This window comes from Protomyctophum bolini, assembly GCF_963924005.1.
Source record: "Protomyctophum bolini genome assembly, chromosome: 9".
In the NCBI taxonomy this organism is placed as follows: domain Eukaryota; kingdom Metazoa; phylum Chordata; class Actinopteri; order Myctophiformes; family Myctophidae; genus Protomyctophum; species Protomyctophum bolini.
Window position 1 is genome coordinate 17,093,384 of NC_137870.1, and position 17,446 is coordinate 17,110,829.

The 17,446-nt window shown below is 45.0% G+C and overlaps 1 protein-coding gene across 7 annotated transcripts in view; it reads left to right on the forward strand.

The window, feature by feature from the left end:
- Positions 1–814: 814 nt before the first annotated feature.
- The window catches only part of cdon (cell adhesion associated, oncogene regulated), a 54,162-nt gene continuing 37,530 nt past the window's right edge, over positions 815–17,446 (forward strand). For all 7 annotated transcript variants that reach the window (XM_080772632.1, XM_080772633.1, XM_080772635.1 and 4 more), the window contains exon 1: positions 815–955. The gene's annotated coding sequence lies outside the window, so the exon portion shown is untranslated. The remainder of the gene's footprint in view (positions 956–17,446) is intronic.

Sequence of the window (17,446 nt, forward strand, 5' to 3'; positions counted from 1 at the left end):
TGTATATTCCCCAGAATATACAAAGAAAATAATCTGTACATTATATAACTATTAAAACACTATACTGGATGCCACATCATGCCATCTGTTTACATTATAACATGCTATCTAAATTACATTTTTAGCCTTTGCATATAAGCCTACACGCACGCGCGCGCGCGTACACACACACACACACACACCAAATGGCATTTGGTTCCATTTTTGCACGTTATGGCGGTTTTTTGAAATCATAAAGTTTGAGAAAGAACCACTGCATGGTAGTGGTAAAGCTTTAACACAGTCCAGCCTTCCTCCTCTTCCTCCTCCTCCTCCTCCTCCTCCTCCTCCTCTCTCTCCTCCTCCTGCGTCCCACACACTCGACGCGCTAAGAGTTCTGGGCTCTGGGACAGCAGAGAGGGAGCGAGAGAGAGAGAGCGAGCGAGCGAGAGAGAGAGAGAGAGAGAGAGAGAGAGAGAGAGAGAGAGGAACATTCCTCGTTTGACGATCGGGTGCTCGTCGACGCTGCCATGATTTGCTGAGCAGCAACTCGATCCTCTCTTGGTTTCTTAAAGATGTGCGTGTTGTTGAGAGGACAGTCGTAGCCGCGAAGGGGACGCGAAAGTAGTTGGAACCACCAGAGAGTCCTGGGACGGGGACAGGACGGGACGCAAACTCAAGTCCAAAAGTATATCTGTAGGCTACGCGTTGCGTTCGAAATAGCAGACTGCTGCTGATCGCTGTGCTGTGTTGTCGCACCTTTTGGATCCGAAGTTTCAGATCCGCGGCTACTACTGTTTTGATTGTTTTTTGAAGTTTGTTTGTTTTTTGAAGTTCCTTCCCCGGCTGTCTGATGCACTTTGAGCCCGTGTCTAATGGAGGGCCCCGTGCGGATTTGTCATATTCATAATAATGCGTTTTTCTCCTGATCCACCCGGCGATTCGGCAGCGTTTACCCTCCTGCGAGAAGAGAGAGGTAAGAGAGGAGCTGTGCTGTGTGGGTCCGCTTTTTAGGGTACAACATAAAACACTCCTAAACGATGACATTCAGTAACGCCATTCCAAAACGATATATTTCTGTTTTTTAACCGTATACGAAACTCTGTCAAGCCCCCCCTCCTCAAACTGTAAAAGCACAGCAGCTATCTGAATATAATATAGCCTAATACGATAACAATTGGGGGCGCCCGTGGACGAAGTGTGGGCCTGCAGTGTATTAAGCTAGAAAATAATTATATTCTAAAGTGCAGACCTATAGACTGTTTAGTTGTGTCAGAACATAATAGAACCATTATAATTATTGATTGAGCATCTGTGCCATATGTGAACAGTAGCTACAATGTTTTTGGAGCATTTTAAATAAACCTGCAAGCCTATAGGATGTGTAATGGACCAAGCTCATTCCGAATAATTAGTTTTGGCTATCTAAGTTCCTGTCATAGCCTACTATAACTTACTGTTTATTGGTTTAATAAAGTCTCTGAAGTCTCTTTCTCCAAACTAAATGGAAGAAAGGTCTTATTTGTAGCTATTGGTAAATGTAATGGCAGTGATACTGAAGCTTGTGTTGAAAACAGATTGCCCGAGGGCTGCATTTTTGTCTTGATGAAAGATGAAAGAGCATTTTTAGAAATGTCAAATATGTCCCATGGTTGACACTTTGGTGTCAGAGTCATAAACGGTGAAAATGGACTGGGGCAACTAATCCTTCAGACATCTGAAACATGACTTTGTTCTCTAGTCAACCTTGATGGGCTTCCTTTGAGAAACCAACTTTGTGCCACAGCTTGCAGTGTACAGAAACTTAACTCCTCATATACTAATGAAGCACCTTTGTCGCACCACACAGAGAACATGTATTGTCTCAATAGCATCTCCAAAGACATATGATCTTATCAATCTACAGACAGAAGAGTAGAGTGGTGATGTAAAACTTAAGACATTAAATGTGAAATGTCACTAATGGCACTGGCTGGGTGCAAGAGCTTAATAACAGTGTCAATATACATATTTATATGAAAGTGATAGTGCTTTTTACTGATATATATATATTATACAGAGTCATACATTTAAATCAGAAAGTGTACAAATGGAACCAAAGGGACACTTAAAAGGTCCATTTGTATTTCCATCTGAGGTAAAAGATAATCTACTGTGCAAGGGTTCTATAACTATCACATAAAAGGGAAGAGAGAATACAGATGGTGATTGTCTGTTGTCACAAATCAAGCCTCACTCAAGACTTTGGCTCTTGTTCATCAATGCTCTCTCAGGTCTTTTACAAACAGTGGTGGACCTCACTTCTAAACGCATCTGCATCGTCTCGTACAGTATGCTATTATCCCCAAGTAATATAATTGTTTCTTTTGCTAACTTTTATATACACGTACTGTATATCACTAACAGCATCACGTCTTGTCTTGAGTCTTCAGATATAAGTAGTGTATTTTGCTTACTTATATAATGCATCCTTTCTTTGGGGATATGTTATATATCTAAGTCAAGTAATGCAATACAAGACATTTGAATTAGTTGCATAGACCAGAATCTTTATTCCCATTCTCAGACATCTCTGGCAATATGAACATATATATGATAAAAGTGAATTCTCCTAATGTCCTTATTTTAGGGTTAGTATTATTTTAGGTAAGTCTGGAGCGTTCATTTAACTGAAAGTGTTTCAGACTTAAATTAATACTCTTAACTGTGCAGTATACTCTATATGCACATAAGCTTGGATGTACACTGACTGTGACAGATTAAATATATCGTAATAGACATATTGATAGTCATATTAGCATGAATCCAAGACCAAGCTTCTTGCTGATGGCGTGTCTGAGCAGAAACAAAAATGTCTTATTAGGCTGAGGATGTCTATAAGTGAGAGTAGCGATGAACCTGCTGAGATAAGACCCTCACACCTTATTTATTCCTCCAATTTCCTCAGTCTAGCGCTCACCCCTATAATGTGGGCTTCACTGGGACTTTTGTTACATAGGGGTTAGACTCAGAAAATGGAACACTTAAAAGTTATCGAGAACAAAGTCCTGAACCCGTCTCGAATGCATGACATCCAGTCGGTGGGACGCGCATGGGCACCCCCAAACAAAACACTTTCAAGTTCAAACAGTGGCTGGCGCATTGTCATGTCCGTGGGGCGACAAGGAGACACTTCCGATGGCTTTCAAATCCTTTTCACCGCCCTCCTATATTGGGCCAGCTTCTGACAGGATCAGAGAGGCTTGCTTTTGTTGCCAAGGCTAAGCCAGCAGAGATGGCATCGGCATTAGTCGAACATATGGATGCATGCCGGTATTTTTAACTCAAGCTATCACTCAACAAGCTCTCAGCGTGTGTGAGTTTACCCACAGCAAATGTTTGTGTATGGTGAATGTGATTCAACGAGACGCCGGGCCGCAAAAGCCCCACAAATGCTACAAACTACGTTTGTTTTCAAAGCACGTTCTTTTGACTCGGAGAGAAATTAATAAGTCATTAAGGGCCGGTTCTTATCACAGAGGCTGGAACAAAGCACAGCCATGCTATTAAGTGTGCTACAATAATGTTTGAATGATTAGGGCACTGGCTAATGATAAACATATGTTGCCGTTGCAGAAGTATGTTAAGTGGGCAATTTGAATGTAAGCATGTGTAATGACACCAGCCCCTGCTCTCATAATGGCCCTGTTGATGATTCTGACGCAGTATTATAGTCACTGACCCCCCTCGACCCGCACACACACTGGAGACACACGGAGGGCACCCGCTTTCAGAAAAGCCCTTGATGAATGGAGGTTGATTAGTAGCTTGTTACAGCAGTTGTAGTGCAAAAAAAGTGGAGAATGGTAATATGCTTTGAAAGAAAGAAACGTTGACCATGAGGTGACGTCTCGCAATGGTATTTGTTAAAAAAAGGCATAAATAACTAAGGCATGATGGACCGATTACGATACATGACTTTACACTAAGCAATAAAATGCTTAGTGGATCCTAGAGGCCCGGCTGGCTTCATCAGAGCTTATAAAAAACTAGTAATTGAAAAGAAAAGCTTGTCTCTGTGAGAGCAACCCCCTCCCCCTTGTGTTGTCAGTGGAAGGAAATAAGAGAGATCTGAATGGTGCATATGAATACGTTGAATGGCTTGGCTGTGAGAAGTGCTTCTCTTAGATGGAGAGGGCGTGTCCAGATGGGTGACAACTGACAAAGTGGTCTCAGTCAGTGTATTTTTGGTAGTCCCCCCTACACACACACACATGCCTCTGCCATACAGATGTGAGACAAGGCAGCAAACCCCAGCCTGGCCCTGGAGGGGATGACATTCTTCAGGTTTTAGTGGTTAAATAAAATTGCGGCTTGCTTGTTTATCTGCGTTCAGGCTCTGACCTGTATTACCGTCGTTGTGTACAGGATCTGCTGCTGTGTATGTGTAACCAGACAGGCATACTGTTAAAACCAGATCTTCAATATTTTGAACAGTGTTAGAATGGAGAGAGAGAGAGAGAGAGAGAGAGGCTGGAGGGATTTGAACCTGCGGTGCCAGCAGCACACAAACCCACCATTCCAGAGACAGGGGACGTAAACTCAGCCCCCCCCCCCCCCATCCTTCTAGCTTTTTTTCCCCTACTTAGCAAGGTTCGTCTCCCATTCGTCAAGGCTGAATGCAGCACTCGGGGTCCATTAGATGGACAGAGAGGGAGGGTTTGGGCAGGCCGCCAAAAGAGACCCCCATGTTTTAAGGAGCCAGAAGGGTGCTGATTGACATCACCCAGCAGGCATGAGGCAAGGAGCCTGATGGGAAAAGATGGGACGCTTGTGGTCATAGAAAAGAGTCTCAGATCAGGTTCTTGTGACTGCTGGCTCGGCGGGTGCACCCTGCTGCTGCTGCAGCCGGGCACAAGGAAGAAAGGAGTTAATTTTCCCCACACACAAATATATTGTGGCAGAAAGCAGCATAGGGGTGTAAAAGCCAGTCAAACTAATCGATGTAATCAATTTGAATCAAAAAAGTTTATCTTTTGCACGAGGCCATTGCATGACAAAGACAGATTGATTTAGAAGATAACAAAAAATGCTATTGGAATCTTTACACAATGATTCATGATATAAACATTTAAAAAACATATATAAAAAACGCTTAGCAATTACTTGATTAATCGAAAAATGTATCGATAGAATAATTTTATGGAAATAATCAATAGTTACAACCTTAATGCAGCGATAGATCAGGTAATTGCTGTACATGGTGGCTGTGTTGAACTGTCCAGATGTACGCGCCTACGCGGTAGCCTCGGATGTCACCTCTGTTTATGCGGAGCTGTCACTGGTAGCACTTCTTATCTGCTTCTCGCTCACACCGTCATTATTTTGACTACAGAATACATACGTCTCTCGGCGGGAGCCCTTCGCAAGGTGTTTCTAACATGTCCAGAGTCGACAGATAGTGTAAACAGTCCGGCACTGAGTGTGAAGTGTTCCACAAGCTTGCGTTCCTTTAGGTTACAGATGGACAGGGTGCCTCGCTCTGATGCACGTTCTCTCAAATGTCAACGGGGACCAAACTGTAACACAGAGTGTGTATACACAAGCTTTCAACAGATGCTTGTATCCAGTTTCTGTGAATTCATAACCTCGGAGGACCTGAAAGGGGATAATGACTTTCGAGAGAGATTAAGAAATGAAATGAGAAACATCGGGGAGCGTAATTGTTAAGACAAACAAATAGATTTTGGCGCAGCAGAAACAGATGTTCCAGCCAGCCACTGAATGCGGCGAGCAGAGCGATGTGGGCCATGTTCCCATTCTAAATAGGACTGCAGTTAGCGGAGCCAGAAGCCTGGCTCACACTTTGTTTTCTTAGCTGTAAAGGTACTATGGCTTCCACCAGATGTATTGCTGTGTTTTGAAGTGTGATAAGGTGAATGTGATGTAACAGTTCTTTAACCACTAGAAACATAGCATCCCTATTCTGGCCTTGGGCGAGCATTCTGCAAAAATAGACACTCGCGAAGCATTGTGACGCGTTGTGAGCTTGTAGATCGACCGGGTATTTTCGGCAAAGAGATGTAACATATGGGACCTCGGTCAACTAAGTATTTGGGTTCAAGTGGTTAACAGACAGATAGCTCCTCGGTAGGCTGTTAAATGGCATAAAATAATACGCTACAATTGTTCACTTTACTTCAGGGCTCCTCTAATGCAGCTCGCTGCTTCTTTGTGCCTATTGGGGGAAACGGTAGCTTGTGTGTGTGTCTTGCAGTATCTTGTTGTTTTTGTGGGTGAAATTCTGCATGTGTTGTGTGTTGTAGTCATATGTATATTAGCTACGTGCAGTTGACCACAGAGGACAAAATAAACTGTCCTACACCGTGATTCAACATGGCTTCATACACACTAGTTGCCTCCCGCTAAAACGAACAATTTATCTTGTTGTTGTCAAGCAATGCATGATGGGAGTCCCGGCTCCCCCAGCCTATGTCTTCCTGTAGTTTCTTAGTTCAACAGCATGAATCTTTATCCTTAAGGGAAAGTTTGTGAGTGAACTCCTGAACCACATTCTCGCTGACAGCTCCCACAGAAAGAGGAGTGTTCCAGAACATACAAGGGGGAATTTTTTTCTTCTTTTTTGCATCCTCAGCGTCTTCCTGTTTGCAAGATTAATTTCTCTCTCTCTTCCTGAAATTGACCCTACTAAATATGCCTCACCTAATCCGTTAGGTGCCTCGCTGTGGCCCCTGGGAGCCCGAAAAACGCGGAGCACAGCCGCAGCCTTCTATTTCAAATGCTGAACCAATAAGTCAGATATGTGACATGGGTTTTTGCCCGAACCAGAATGTGTGCGCGCTGTTGCAAAGTGCCGGCGAGAGGATTCAGCAAGACTATATTAAGGCAAAAGCAGCGGCTGGCACTCCCCTCCGGGGCTGACAAACAGGCTGCTTGTTTGAAGGGCTGTTTTTCTCCCAGATCAGAGCCGTGGTGTGAGGCACTGTGGGTACTGCTGTTGCCTCTGGGCCTGTGGTTGTGGGTGCCATTTTGGGCCTTCCCTGCTGGAAGACGTGGCCCCCTCTGGGAGCAACGGAACCCCTTATTTGTACGAATATATTCGTAAGTGAGCAAGAATTTGAGGGAAGAAAAGGTGCGGTCGAGCCGTTCCGCATTGTTCCAACGAATTGGACGCAGAATCCTTTCTACTTCTAAAAGATTGTGTGGTATGATGTTTGTGGCGGCGTAGGCCGAGGGGTTGTCTTGTGGTAAGACTGTGAAAACGATATCCCTGATGCCAGTGTGAGATAAGTGACCTGAGATAAATATAGTATGCGCTGGTGTTGCTGCTGCAAAGCTCCACAGTAGCAGAGTAGACACACTCCACACCCCCCCCAAGCCTGCTGGCGTATGCCACGGCATGGCGCACGGCACGCCAGCAGGCGGTTTCTTTTAGTATTGCCGTGATTTGCTCACAAGGCCGTGTTGGTCTTGGCGCTGCCGGAGACGTCACCTGTCAAATGCCGTGTGCAGCGGTGCTGACACCTCCCTAAACGCTGTGTTATCGACACAGAGAGGGGTTTTAATAATTTGACCAAGATCCAAAAGTGGAAGCCTCGAGACTTGCGTTCGCATTGAAACCTCACCGCCCCCAGTTTGTTTTGCGTCCGCTCGGCTGCCGCACAACAAGCGTGGAGTGTTACGAGGCGAGACGGATAAACATTTAGACAACCTAAATAAAGCGTTTACAGGGCCATGTTTGGAGCGACATATTTACGCTCATGTTCCTCCAGACATGTACGGTACGGGGAGTGGGGTGGGCGGGTTTGTTTGTTTGGGGTTTTGGAAAAAGAGATTTAGCAGAAGTGGTGGAGAAGACAGATTCCGTTTTAACTGTTTACACGTGTTTGTTTTGCTTCCGTCGGCTGTGTTGCCGATGGGAGCAGGAACTGGCCTATAGTGTCTCTCTCTCATCTGCTCTCCGCTGCCAGTAAACAGCCACGGCTCTACTCTCTGTTGTAGCTGTTGTATCTGCACATAATTTATCACTTTGACAAATGAAAATGCTGTGTAGCTTTTTTTTGTACCTCCCAAGTAAGACGCACGAACGCATGCACGCACACACACACAGACACACACAAAATTAACCTATATTTGCCCCCTCTTCCTAACTTCAAATATTCACCAGAATTATGTGTGTGTGTGTGTGTGTGTGTGTGTGTGTGTGTGTGTGTGTGTGTGTGTGTGTGTGTGTGTGTGTGTGTGTGTGTGTGTGTGTGTGTGTGTGTGTGTGTGTGTGTGTGTGTGTGTGTGTGTGTGTGTGTGTGTGTGTGTGTGTGTGTGTGTGTGTGTGTGTGCGTGCGCGTGCGTGTGCGTGCGTGCGTGTCTTTAATTTTTTTCATTTCTTTTAAAGCCTTGGTTTCTTGTTAGTGTCTGTTTGGAACATGGCTGTCATTTTGTTTTCATTCGTAGATGTTTGGAATTACGTCGGTTAATATATGTTTTAGGCTGAAAGTGCTTTTGGTCGGCGGCCAGGGAACTATCCGCCCCGGAGACTGAGCAGGGCCTGTTGTCCACGGCTCAGACGCTTGTTGCCGTAGAGACGGTGGGAGTGATGGAATCCAGGAGAGCTTGGGGAGGGAGGGAGGTGGTGGGGGGGTAGGTAGGGAGGACAGGGAGCATGGAGGAGAAGGGTGGGGTGGTGTATTGGATCATGATGTGCCCACAGCGCGCAGGGCCGGAACGGGGGGGGTTAAGAAGAGAAAAAGAAAATCACACCCATGTGAAGTGAGGGGCACTCTTATCATCGTACATTATCATACATCATCTCATTCCGGGCAAACGCAGTATGCGTCCTCACCTTCGTCATCAATGTTTGTGTTACGCAATGTTTGTGTTTTCACTATGCCGTAAAATTTGACGTAATCTGACTATTAATGTACACTATGACGTAAAATTCTCCATTAATTCTCAGTGGGAATGTAATGTTTGCATAGGACAAAGTTTGTAGACACACTAAAAGCTGGACATAGGAGGGGCTAGCGCCCCTCACAAATCACACAGTGAGGAGTGCTCTTATCAGATTCACTATACGTCATCATCACATTCCGGCTAATCACAATTTTCTGTCCTCACTTTTTATCCTCAATACGTACATTGCTCACCAATCAAATCATCGATATGAGGTGATGATTGCTATGGGGTACACACCAGAGCCATAGAGTATAGACAGAGTTGCGACATTGAGGGGGCAAAAAACAGCCCGGTCACATGGTTCATGTATACTCGCGTGAGCCCATATAGACAACAATGCATTCCGTAAATTTCCGGTGTCCCTGCTACGCCAATAGAAATCTATGTAGAAGAGCCGCCATTGGACTGGCCCAATGGAGATGTCGTAACTCTGTCTTACTCTATGGCTCTGGTACACACAGCTGGGCTAGGAGGGGCTAGTGCCCCTCAAACAGAAAACACACAAGATAGCGTAAAGAATGAAGAACGGCTTTTCCATTAAACGTGAACATTCTCAAGGAGACCACTTCATCATTTAGCTATCACACCCTTGAGAGTGTACAAAATGTAACCATATGGACCCTTTACGGGTCCATTTGGTTACATTTTGTACACTCTAGTCTGAAGTTCCGAGTGGAGCACAGGGTTTTCCATTAAAAGTGAACATTGTCAAGACCCTTGGCAAACGGTTAATTTCCCCGCCCATCCTATTCCTTGTCATTTCTCTTAATCAAGACTGAAAGTGAAGGAATGCGAGTGGCCAGGTTTCCTGTGCCAGCTGCCTCGGATGCGCCGTCACCATCTCCGGGAGGCTGCAGCCGCAACAAAGTCATTATCCACCGTGTTTCTGCTTAAACGCTGCACTTGTGGTATGATAATTGTTCCTAATACGGTGGCACGTTTTCTGTATTTAGAGACCGTGGCCATTTTTGAGGGGGGGTTGCCCCTCCAATGTGGCAGCCAAGTCGATGGACTTTTAATGTTTGAGCCTAAAAAAAAAAATCACACTTGTGTGAAGTGAGGGGCGCTCTAATCATACATCGTCATGCATCATCACATTCCGTGCTCAGCCAATCAAATCATCACCGGCCAAGTCTATGGACTTTAATGTTTGTTTACGGTAGTTATGATGGAATCTTTTGCCAGCCAAGTCTATATGGACTTAAGCCCTTTGTACAGGGTTGACCCGCGGTTAAAAATGGTTTGACTGAAATCACACATTTCGTCTGACGTGCGCCATGATGTTGCAGGCCTGAGTTTCTAGCACCACAATACCTTTTTAATCAGTCCCGTGGCACATGTTGAGTAGGGTTGGGCAATAGATCAATAGATCTAGTCCCGTGGCACATGTTCAGTAGGGTTGGGCAATAGATCAATATTGTCCTATGAGACTAGATACAGCTGGGCATTTTGGGTTTCATAATGCAATGATGTGGCATAAGTGCTGTCTATTGTGATAAAAAAAAATCATTATCCCAATATCAATGTCATCGCCACCATATCGATATCAAAGTATTTGGTCAAAAATATAGTGATATTTCAGCCCTGCTATTTCAGCACGTGTTGGAGATCACATTGGACAACTGTGGGTTGCTCATGCGTCTACCCTACCTCCTGTACACAAGGTTGTTTCCCCCCATGTGGTCTGAAAGGCCGGTGAAATCAGCCGTAAGGCCCAGAGAGGGCTCGTACAATGGCTGAGGGCTTGTTAGGGGCTCCTTGTTACCAGCCAAGGGTCTGGAGGTGGCCCTGTGTTGCTGCCGATACACAGGGATCCGTTTCCAGGCCCGAGACGGCAGCCTATTGAGTTTGGGCCCCTGCGGTTAATCCGCCCGCTTGTTTCAAGAGAACCTTGGGAAGAAACAAGCGTAACTATCTGCCCTTCCCAGCCACCACGCCCCCCCCCCCCCCCACACACACACACACACACACACACACACACACACACACCCCCCCCACGCCCGAAACGCACAAATTCCCAGGAGAAAAACAAAGTAGTCACACAACAATCTCCAATTAAGGTGGGGACTTGTGTACTGTACCATGTCTGTCTGTCTATCTGTCTGTCTCTCTCTCTCTCTTTCTCTCTCTCTCTTTCTCTCTCTCTCTCTCTCTCTCTCTCCTCCAATGGTCCTATAGCTCTCTATTTGTGTCCTCGGCCAATAAGCCCCCAGGGCAAGACTTATTCTCCCAGGTCTTGGGTGTGTGTGTGTGTGTGTGTGTGTGTGTGTGTGTGTGTGTGTGTGTGTGCGCGGAGGGGGTGGTTGAGGGGAGGTGGTAGTGGTGTGTGTCCTTGGTAAACAGTGGCATTGTGGGATGTGACCGTCTGGTGGTGGGAGCGGGGGGGGGGGGGGAAGGGGGGGGGGTTGATCCCACCATACCATGGGAATGTTGTCAGGGCCACGACGTGTTGTGGGCTTGTATATCTATTTTTCCCATCATGATGTCCTGTTGGCCGGCTGGAAACCTCATTGTGTCCAAAACTGTTACTTCAAAGATTACAAAAGTAGCATATCTACATTCTCAGAACACGTCGCTTTCTTTCTTTTGATGCTTTTGTGTGAAGCTGTAATGTGATGAAGTAGGGCCGTTAATTTACAAAGAAATCACACCCGTGTGAAGTGAGCGAATTCGGTATAGCTTGATGATCTGATGATCTCTAACTCATGTTGCTATGATTAGGTGATGTAATGATGATGTAAAACAAATATTAAATTATCTTTATTATTGTTAATGGGATTTAATGATTTAATGTTTAGGGAAATAATAATTTCTCTTCATTGTCAATGGCGTTTTTAAAACAAACATTGAACTAAAAACAAACATTATTAAACCTGTATATAGGAGGGGCTAGCGCCCCTCAAAAGTACAAAAATGTAGAATATGGAGGCGGTTTCTTGGCCAACAGCAACGATGTGGGTCAGCAGAACCTAAAGGTCACTCTGAGACCTTACCAGGTCTTCATAGTGGTCTCTCTCTCTCTCTTTCTCTCGTCTCCGAACAGACGAGCCCTAAGCCCTCGTGAGTTTGACTTTCTGCTGGGTTCTCATTAAAACAAGAGGATTCCTCTGCCGTGGCCCCATTTAATTCCTTTAGTGTATTCCAGACCACGTCTCCCCCTCTATTTATCGTCGTCTTTGTATTTATCTCTCTCTCTGTTTCTCTCTCTCTCTCTCTCTCTCACTTTTAATAATGTCTCTCAGTCTTTAATCAGAGAGAAGGAATCCAGACCGGGGGCCCCTGTGTTTCCAGTCATTAGTCTGGTCTCCGTGGCCCCGGGCAGGCAGCATGGGCTCACCCAGAGACTATAATATGGGAACCAATAACAGGCCGCGTGATATAAGTCTGTCCCAGTCTTCTTCTTTTTTGAGGGCCTCCTATGCCCAACTTTGTACCCCATAGCGGTGATTTGATTGGCTGAGCCATGGAATTGAGGATTAAAAATCACACTTGTTTGAAGTGAGGGGTGCTCTTATCTTAGTACATCATCATGACGTAAAATATATAATGCCTATTTGTCAATATGACGTAAAATTCTGCATTCATTGTCAATGGGAATTTAATGTTTGTTTAACCCATTTTGACCTGAGATCAGATTCTAAAAATGTCTTCTACTTCCTGACAGTTTTCTGAAAAAGCTATGTTTCTATGTCAGTCGTTTATTATTTACACATTGTCATGTCATTGTCAGTTACAGTCACACTGTAAGGGTTCACATATAACAATATTAAGCAACATAATAGTCCTTGTTGGGTTCTATATTCAGTCAATTTCTCCCATTTCTCGATGAATAGATCCTCTTGCAATCTCAAGTTATGGGTTAGTTTCTCCATTACAAATATCTCCTCCACAATGTCCAGCCACTGCTCACAAACTGTAGCTTCTGCTTCGGACCATGGCCTTGTAATCACTTTGTTTTACTTACCGGTAGTTTTCTTCTACAGGCCTCTATAGCTGACTTCATGTTCATACAGTACTAGCGCTGCCTGTCACATTTACACATTTAAGTTGATGATTAATTGTCACACAATTAAAAACGATTTATTTTGTGTGTGACGTTACAATTTGTATTTCTGCTTACCTTTCCGCCTTGATCTACAAGCTTACAACATGTCACAAACGCATTGTAAGCTTGTAGATCTGTCTTCTATTTTAGAAAATAAATAAATGCATGGACATTTTTCAACATGGAAACGATTGGTGATTATCTCAAATAATTGTGATTAGACAATTATGTAATAATTGTGACAGGCCTATAGTATCCAGTAAGTAGGTTCAGTAGTATGGACATCACGGGTGCGTTCGGAAATGCACAGCGGGAGCACACTCGCCTATTAGTTTGCATTGCACAGTGCACACAGTGGGCTATTTCCGAACTCGCCCCACGTGTGTATGCATACGCCCCGTGGAGACATGGACCGTTTGCGTCGCTCCACAGTCCAAAACTGTTCCTCTTCAGGATTAAAATAAAACGATATGCAAAGTAGCATCTATAGTATAGCTTGTACTCGATGTAGATCGACAAGCTGAAAACGCTAACCGTGTAAAAACAGCAGCGATATACTGTACAATACATTACTGTACAATACATTACTTTACAATACATTACCGTCCCGTAAGCCTGAGTTATACTCACAATGGTGTCTCATACCCAAAATATGCAATGGCTAATTGTCAATGATTATGATGCTCTTCCCTTTGCTCTGTTTTAGTTCCTCTTGTCTTTACCCTGCATCCCCATCTCTGTCTCGCTCTCTTTCTGTCTCTTTCTGCCTCTCTCTCTCTCTCTCTCTCTCCATCCATCTCTATCTCTCTCTCCATCCATCCATCTCTCTCTCTCTCTCTCTCTCTCTCTCTGACTCGCTCTGTGAGCGATGGAATGTGTGCACTGCAGATCCTCTGTCAGCAGTGTGTGAGGCGAGTGCCAACAGGTTTTTTTGGGGGGGTGGGGTATAGCATGTGTGTCAGCTTCAGTACACACTACACTACACACACACCACACACACACACACACACACACACACACACACACACACACACACACAGGTCAGATTAGACCGTCATGCCAGAAAAGAGTGCTCTCTCTCCCTCCCCCCCCCCCTCTCTCTCTCTCGCCTGCTCGCTTCCTATTTATCTGTGATGCCTGGTTCGTATTTAACTTCCTCTAGTCTAAATTCAATTTCAACACGGCAAACAACATCTTGGATTTACAGTACCATGTCTGAGATTCTGAAAGAGATTCCTATAATGAAGGGAAGGGAAGTCAGAAGTACACAAATATGTTTAATCTTTAGTACGCGCTTGTCAGGTTGCTCATGGTCTATAATTATAATACCCACGGTTCTCAAAGTGGGGTCCGCTTTTTATAATGCTGTATCATTACAATTATGTTTATCTAATTGAAAGTGTGCTGTCAGGTTTGGCGCACAATCAATTTGAATAAAATTACCATTGGCACATTTCATATTGATTCATATTGTAATAGTGGTTTCTGTTTATCACTATACGAGACCATATGAGAACCCCATAGGCTACATCTGGAGGCCGTAGTTGTCTAGCTGAGTGGGTAGAGAGAGAGAGGCTGTCTGGAAATCAGAAGGTCAGAAGTTTCGCTTTCCGCCCAGTGTTTTCTTTTGTCTTTAAATATTTATACCACGATTTTGCAACCCATTTTTTTACCCAGTGTCAATTATCTAATGTATGCGCAAGACTACCTCTGCCAACCTGGGGAGAGACAGACCTCATGCTTCCTTGTATGCATGAGGAGTCCAAGCTGAATCCCGCTGACAGGGGGAGTTTACCCGGTTGGACGTAGTGCGTGGGAGGAACACGTTATTCCAACCAGTTCCTTTTCCCTCCATCAGGCACCCCGGGTGCCTGGCTGGCCAGGGGCTGGCCAGGGGGAGGTAGTTTAGAGACCAGGATTACTGCATGTTTTTGTGAGGGTATACCCACCCTAGGGGTACGGGAGAACATGCAAACGCCACACAAAAAGGCCCTTTTAGCAATCCCAACCATGGTATGGGCGCTGATGACATGGAGGAGAGAACACGCCCCCGACGCCCACAGGCTTTCCACCCAGTCTGCATTGAAGTGTCCCTGAGCAAGACACAAACTGCTCCCTGTGCTCCCTATCAACTCAATTAATTCAATGGCTTCAGTTATTAAATGATGTTTGTCAAATCTGACAGCCATGTACAGTACACCTTTTTGTTTATGAAGCCTAAAAGCCAAACAAAAGTGTAATTAATGTTGTTCAAAGACAGAATGAAATGGTTAATCACAATTATTTGAGCAACAATAAACAGAATGAATGCAATGCTTCAGCGCCGATGATGGAGATCTGTGTTTTCGGTGGTTTATTATGATAGATCATGCTCTTCGCCAACGTCTGAACGGTTCTAGGTTGCTAAGCAACAGATACAACCCAAAATGAACCAGAAGTGGTGAGGATGTGTCAGGAGGAGTGCTGTGCTGGAAGACAAAACGGTAGCCAATCACAAGTGCACACAGTAGTCTGAGCGAGGCGTGGCCTAGGTGTACTCATGGGGGGAGGGGGAGGGGGGGGATCAGTCGTCTTGCTCATGCTAATTTAGCAGAAAACCAACTCACCACTGCTGCCGTGAATTCAAAGTAGACTAAACTGAGTTGTGTCAGTGAAATCTGATCTGCTTGTTACCTCAACTCAGACTCAGAGTAATTCTTTGATCGTTCCACGTTTGTAGAATTATCGCAGCTTCCAGCTGCTGCTGTACGTGTTATACTACAAACAAGTTGCTTTGATTCAGAACGACTCCACAGCTGCTCTGTGTGCACCGTAACCATAACGTTGATTATAGCAATGAAGCCCAGCGCACAACTCAGTTAGTAAACAATGTTAATCACGTTGTTACATTGCTTATCACTAATGCAATACACGCTAACGCTAACGGAGTTAGCGTTAAGTAGACGCAACATCGTCGGCACAGCTGTTGGTCTGGTTTTAGCTTGCCGGTCTCATAATGACGGTTCCGTCGGTATACATCAAATAAAACTGGTTGGAGTCTGTACAGTGTGACTGGACCAGACCGGTTTGACCAGAAACCATCGCAAGCTTACTAGTTATCAGTGTAGTACTAGTTATATCAGTGTAGTACTAGTTATATCAGTGTACTACTACAGAGCAGTGTACTACAAGTTAGATCAGTAACAGTAGATCAGTGTACTAATTTACAAATCATTTACAAAAAAAACACCCATAAAATGTTGAAATAATGGAGATACAACTAAGGTTTATTCTGCCCGACAGCAACGATATGCTCATCAATCACCATGGAGACAGTCAGGTGGTATAATTACGTACACAGTATGGGAAAGTTGCAACAAAAATAATCTGAAAACATTTAACTTTGTCCAGCCCCTATCATTTGCAAAAATGAATGAATGCCAAATGTTTACTCATAATTAATCCCATTTGAACTATAGGAACAGCTCTCACTCCCTCTTTTGTCTCGGGATTCCGCTGAGGGCCTCCCAAAAAACATGAAAGCCTGGAATGGCCCCATGTAAAGATGTAAAGAAAGAGAGAGAGAGAGTATGTGTGTGTGTGTGTGTGTGTGTGTGTGTGTGTGTGTGTGTGTGTGTGTGTGTGTGTGTGTGTGTGTGTGTGTGCGTGTGTGTGTGTGTGTGTGTGTTTTCCCTCGGCCAGTCAGTCGGTTTGTCAGAGGTACCAGTTGGGACATGTTCTGCTCTTCCTCTAGCCCTCACATCCCCCCACCCACCCATCAACCCGCCATCCTTTGATGCCACGGCGTGTTGCCTTTTGTCCTTGTTTACCCAATATGACACGGTAGATATGGCTCCTCCTCCTCGCCCTGTGTTGGGGGGGAGGGGGCAGGAGGGGGGTAGTAGTTGAAATTATGAAAATATGGCAGAATATGGTGTGTGTGTGTGTGTGTGTGTGTGTGTGTGTGTGCGCGTGTGTGTGTGCGTGTGTGTGTCCTCCTTGTCCCGTAATTCAGCGGATGATGCTGGGACCCGTGCGTGGTAGTTTTGTGTTACTTGCGGGACATTTCGGCAGGGAAGATTCTGAGCGATACTTTATCCTAGCAATCCATCGAGAGGAGCTGTCTGTTTGACATCAGAGAGAGAGAGAGAGTGAGTGTGTGGGGGGGGGGTGGACTGGACTGAATGACTGACTGACACTAGTAAGACACTAAGAAGGAGTCTGCTCACTCCATTTTTCCCCCTGTCTTTTCACACGCGCCGTCTAAGGTGTCAGTCAAATGTTTGACAAACATTCTTCCCGGGTCAAACTCACAACCAAACCGAGAGAGGAAGAGAGAGAAAGAGAGAAAGAAAAAAGAAGGGGGGACTTTCCCACTTGAACTCGCTGCCACGGCGACTCACTCCACTTATTTTCATCAACTGTCCTCAGCGTCTTCGTCTGCCTATCGGCTTTCCAGAGCAGGATGTTTCCGAGCTTTTATGGTGGCTC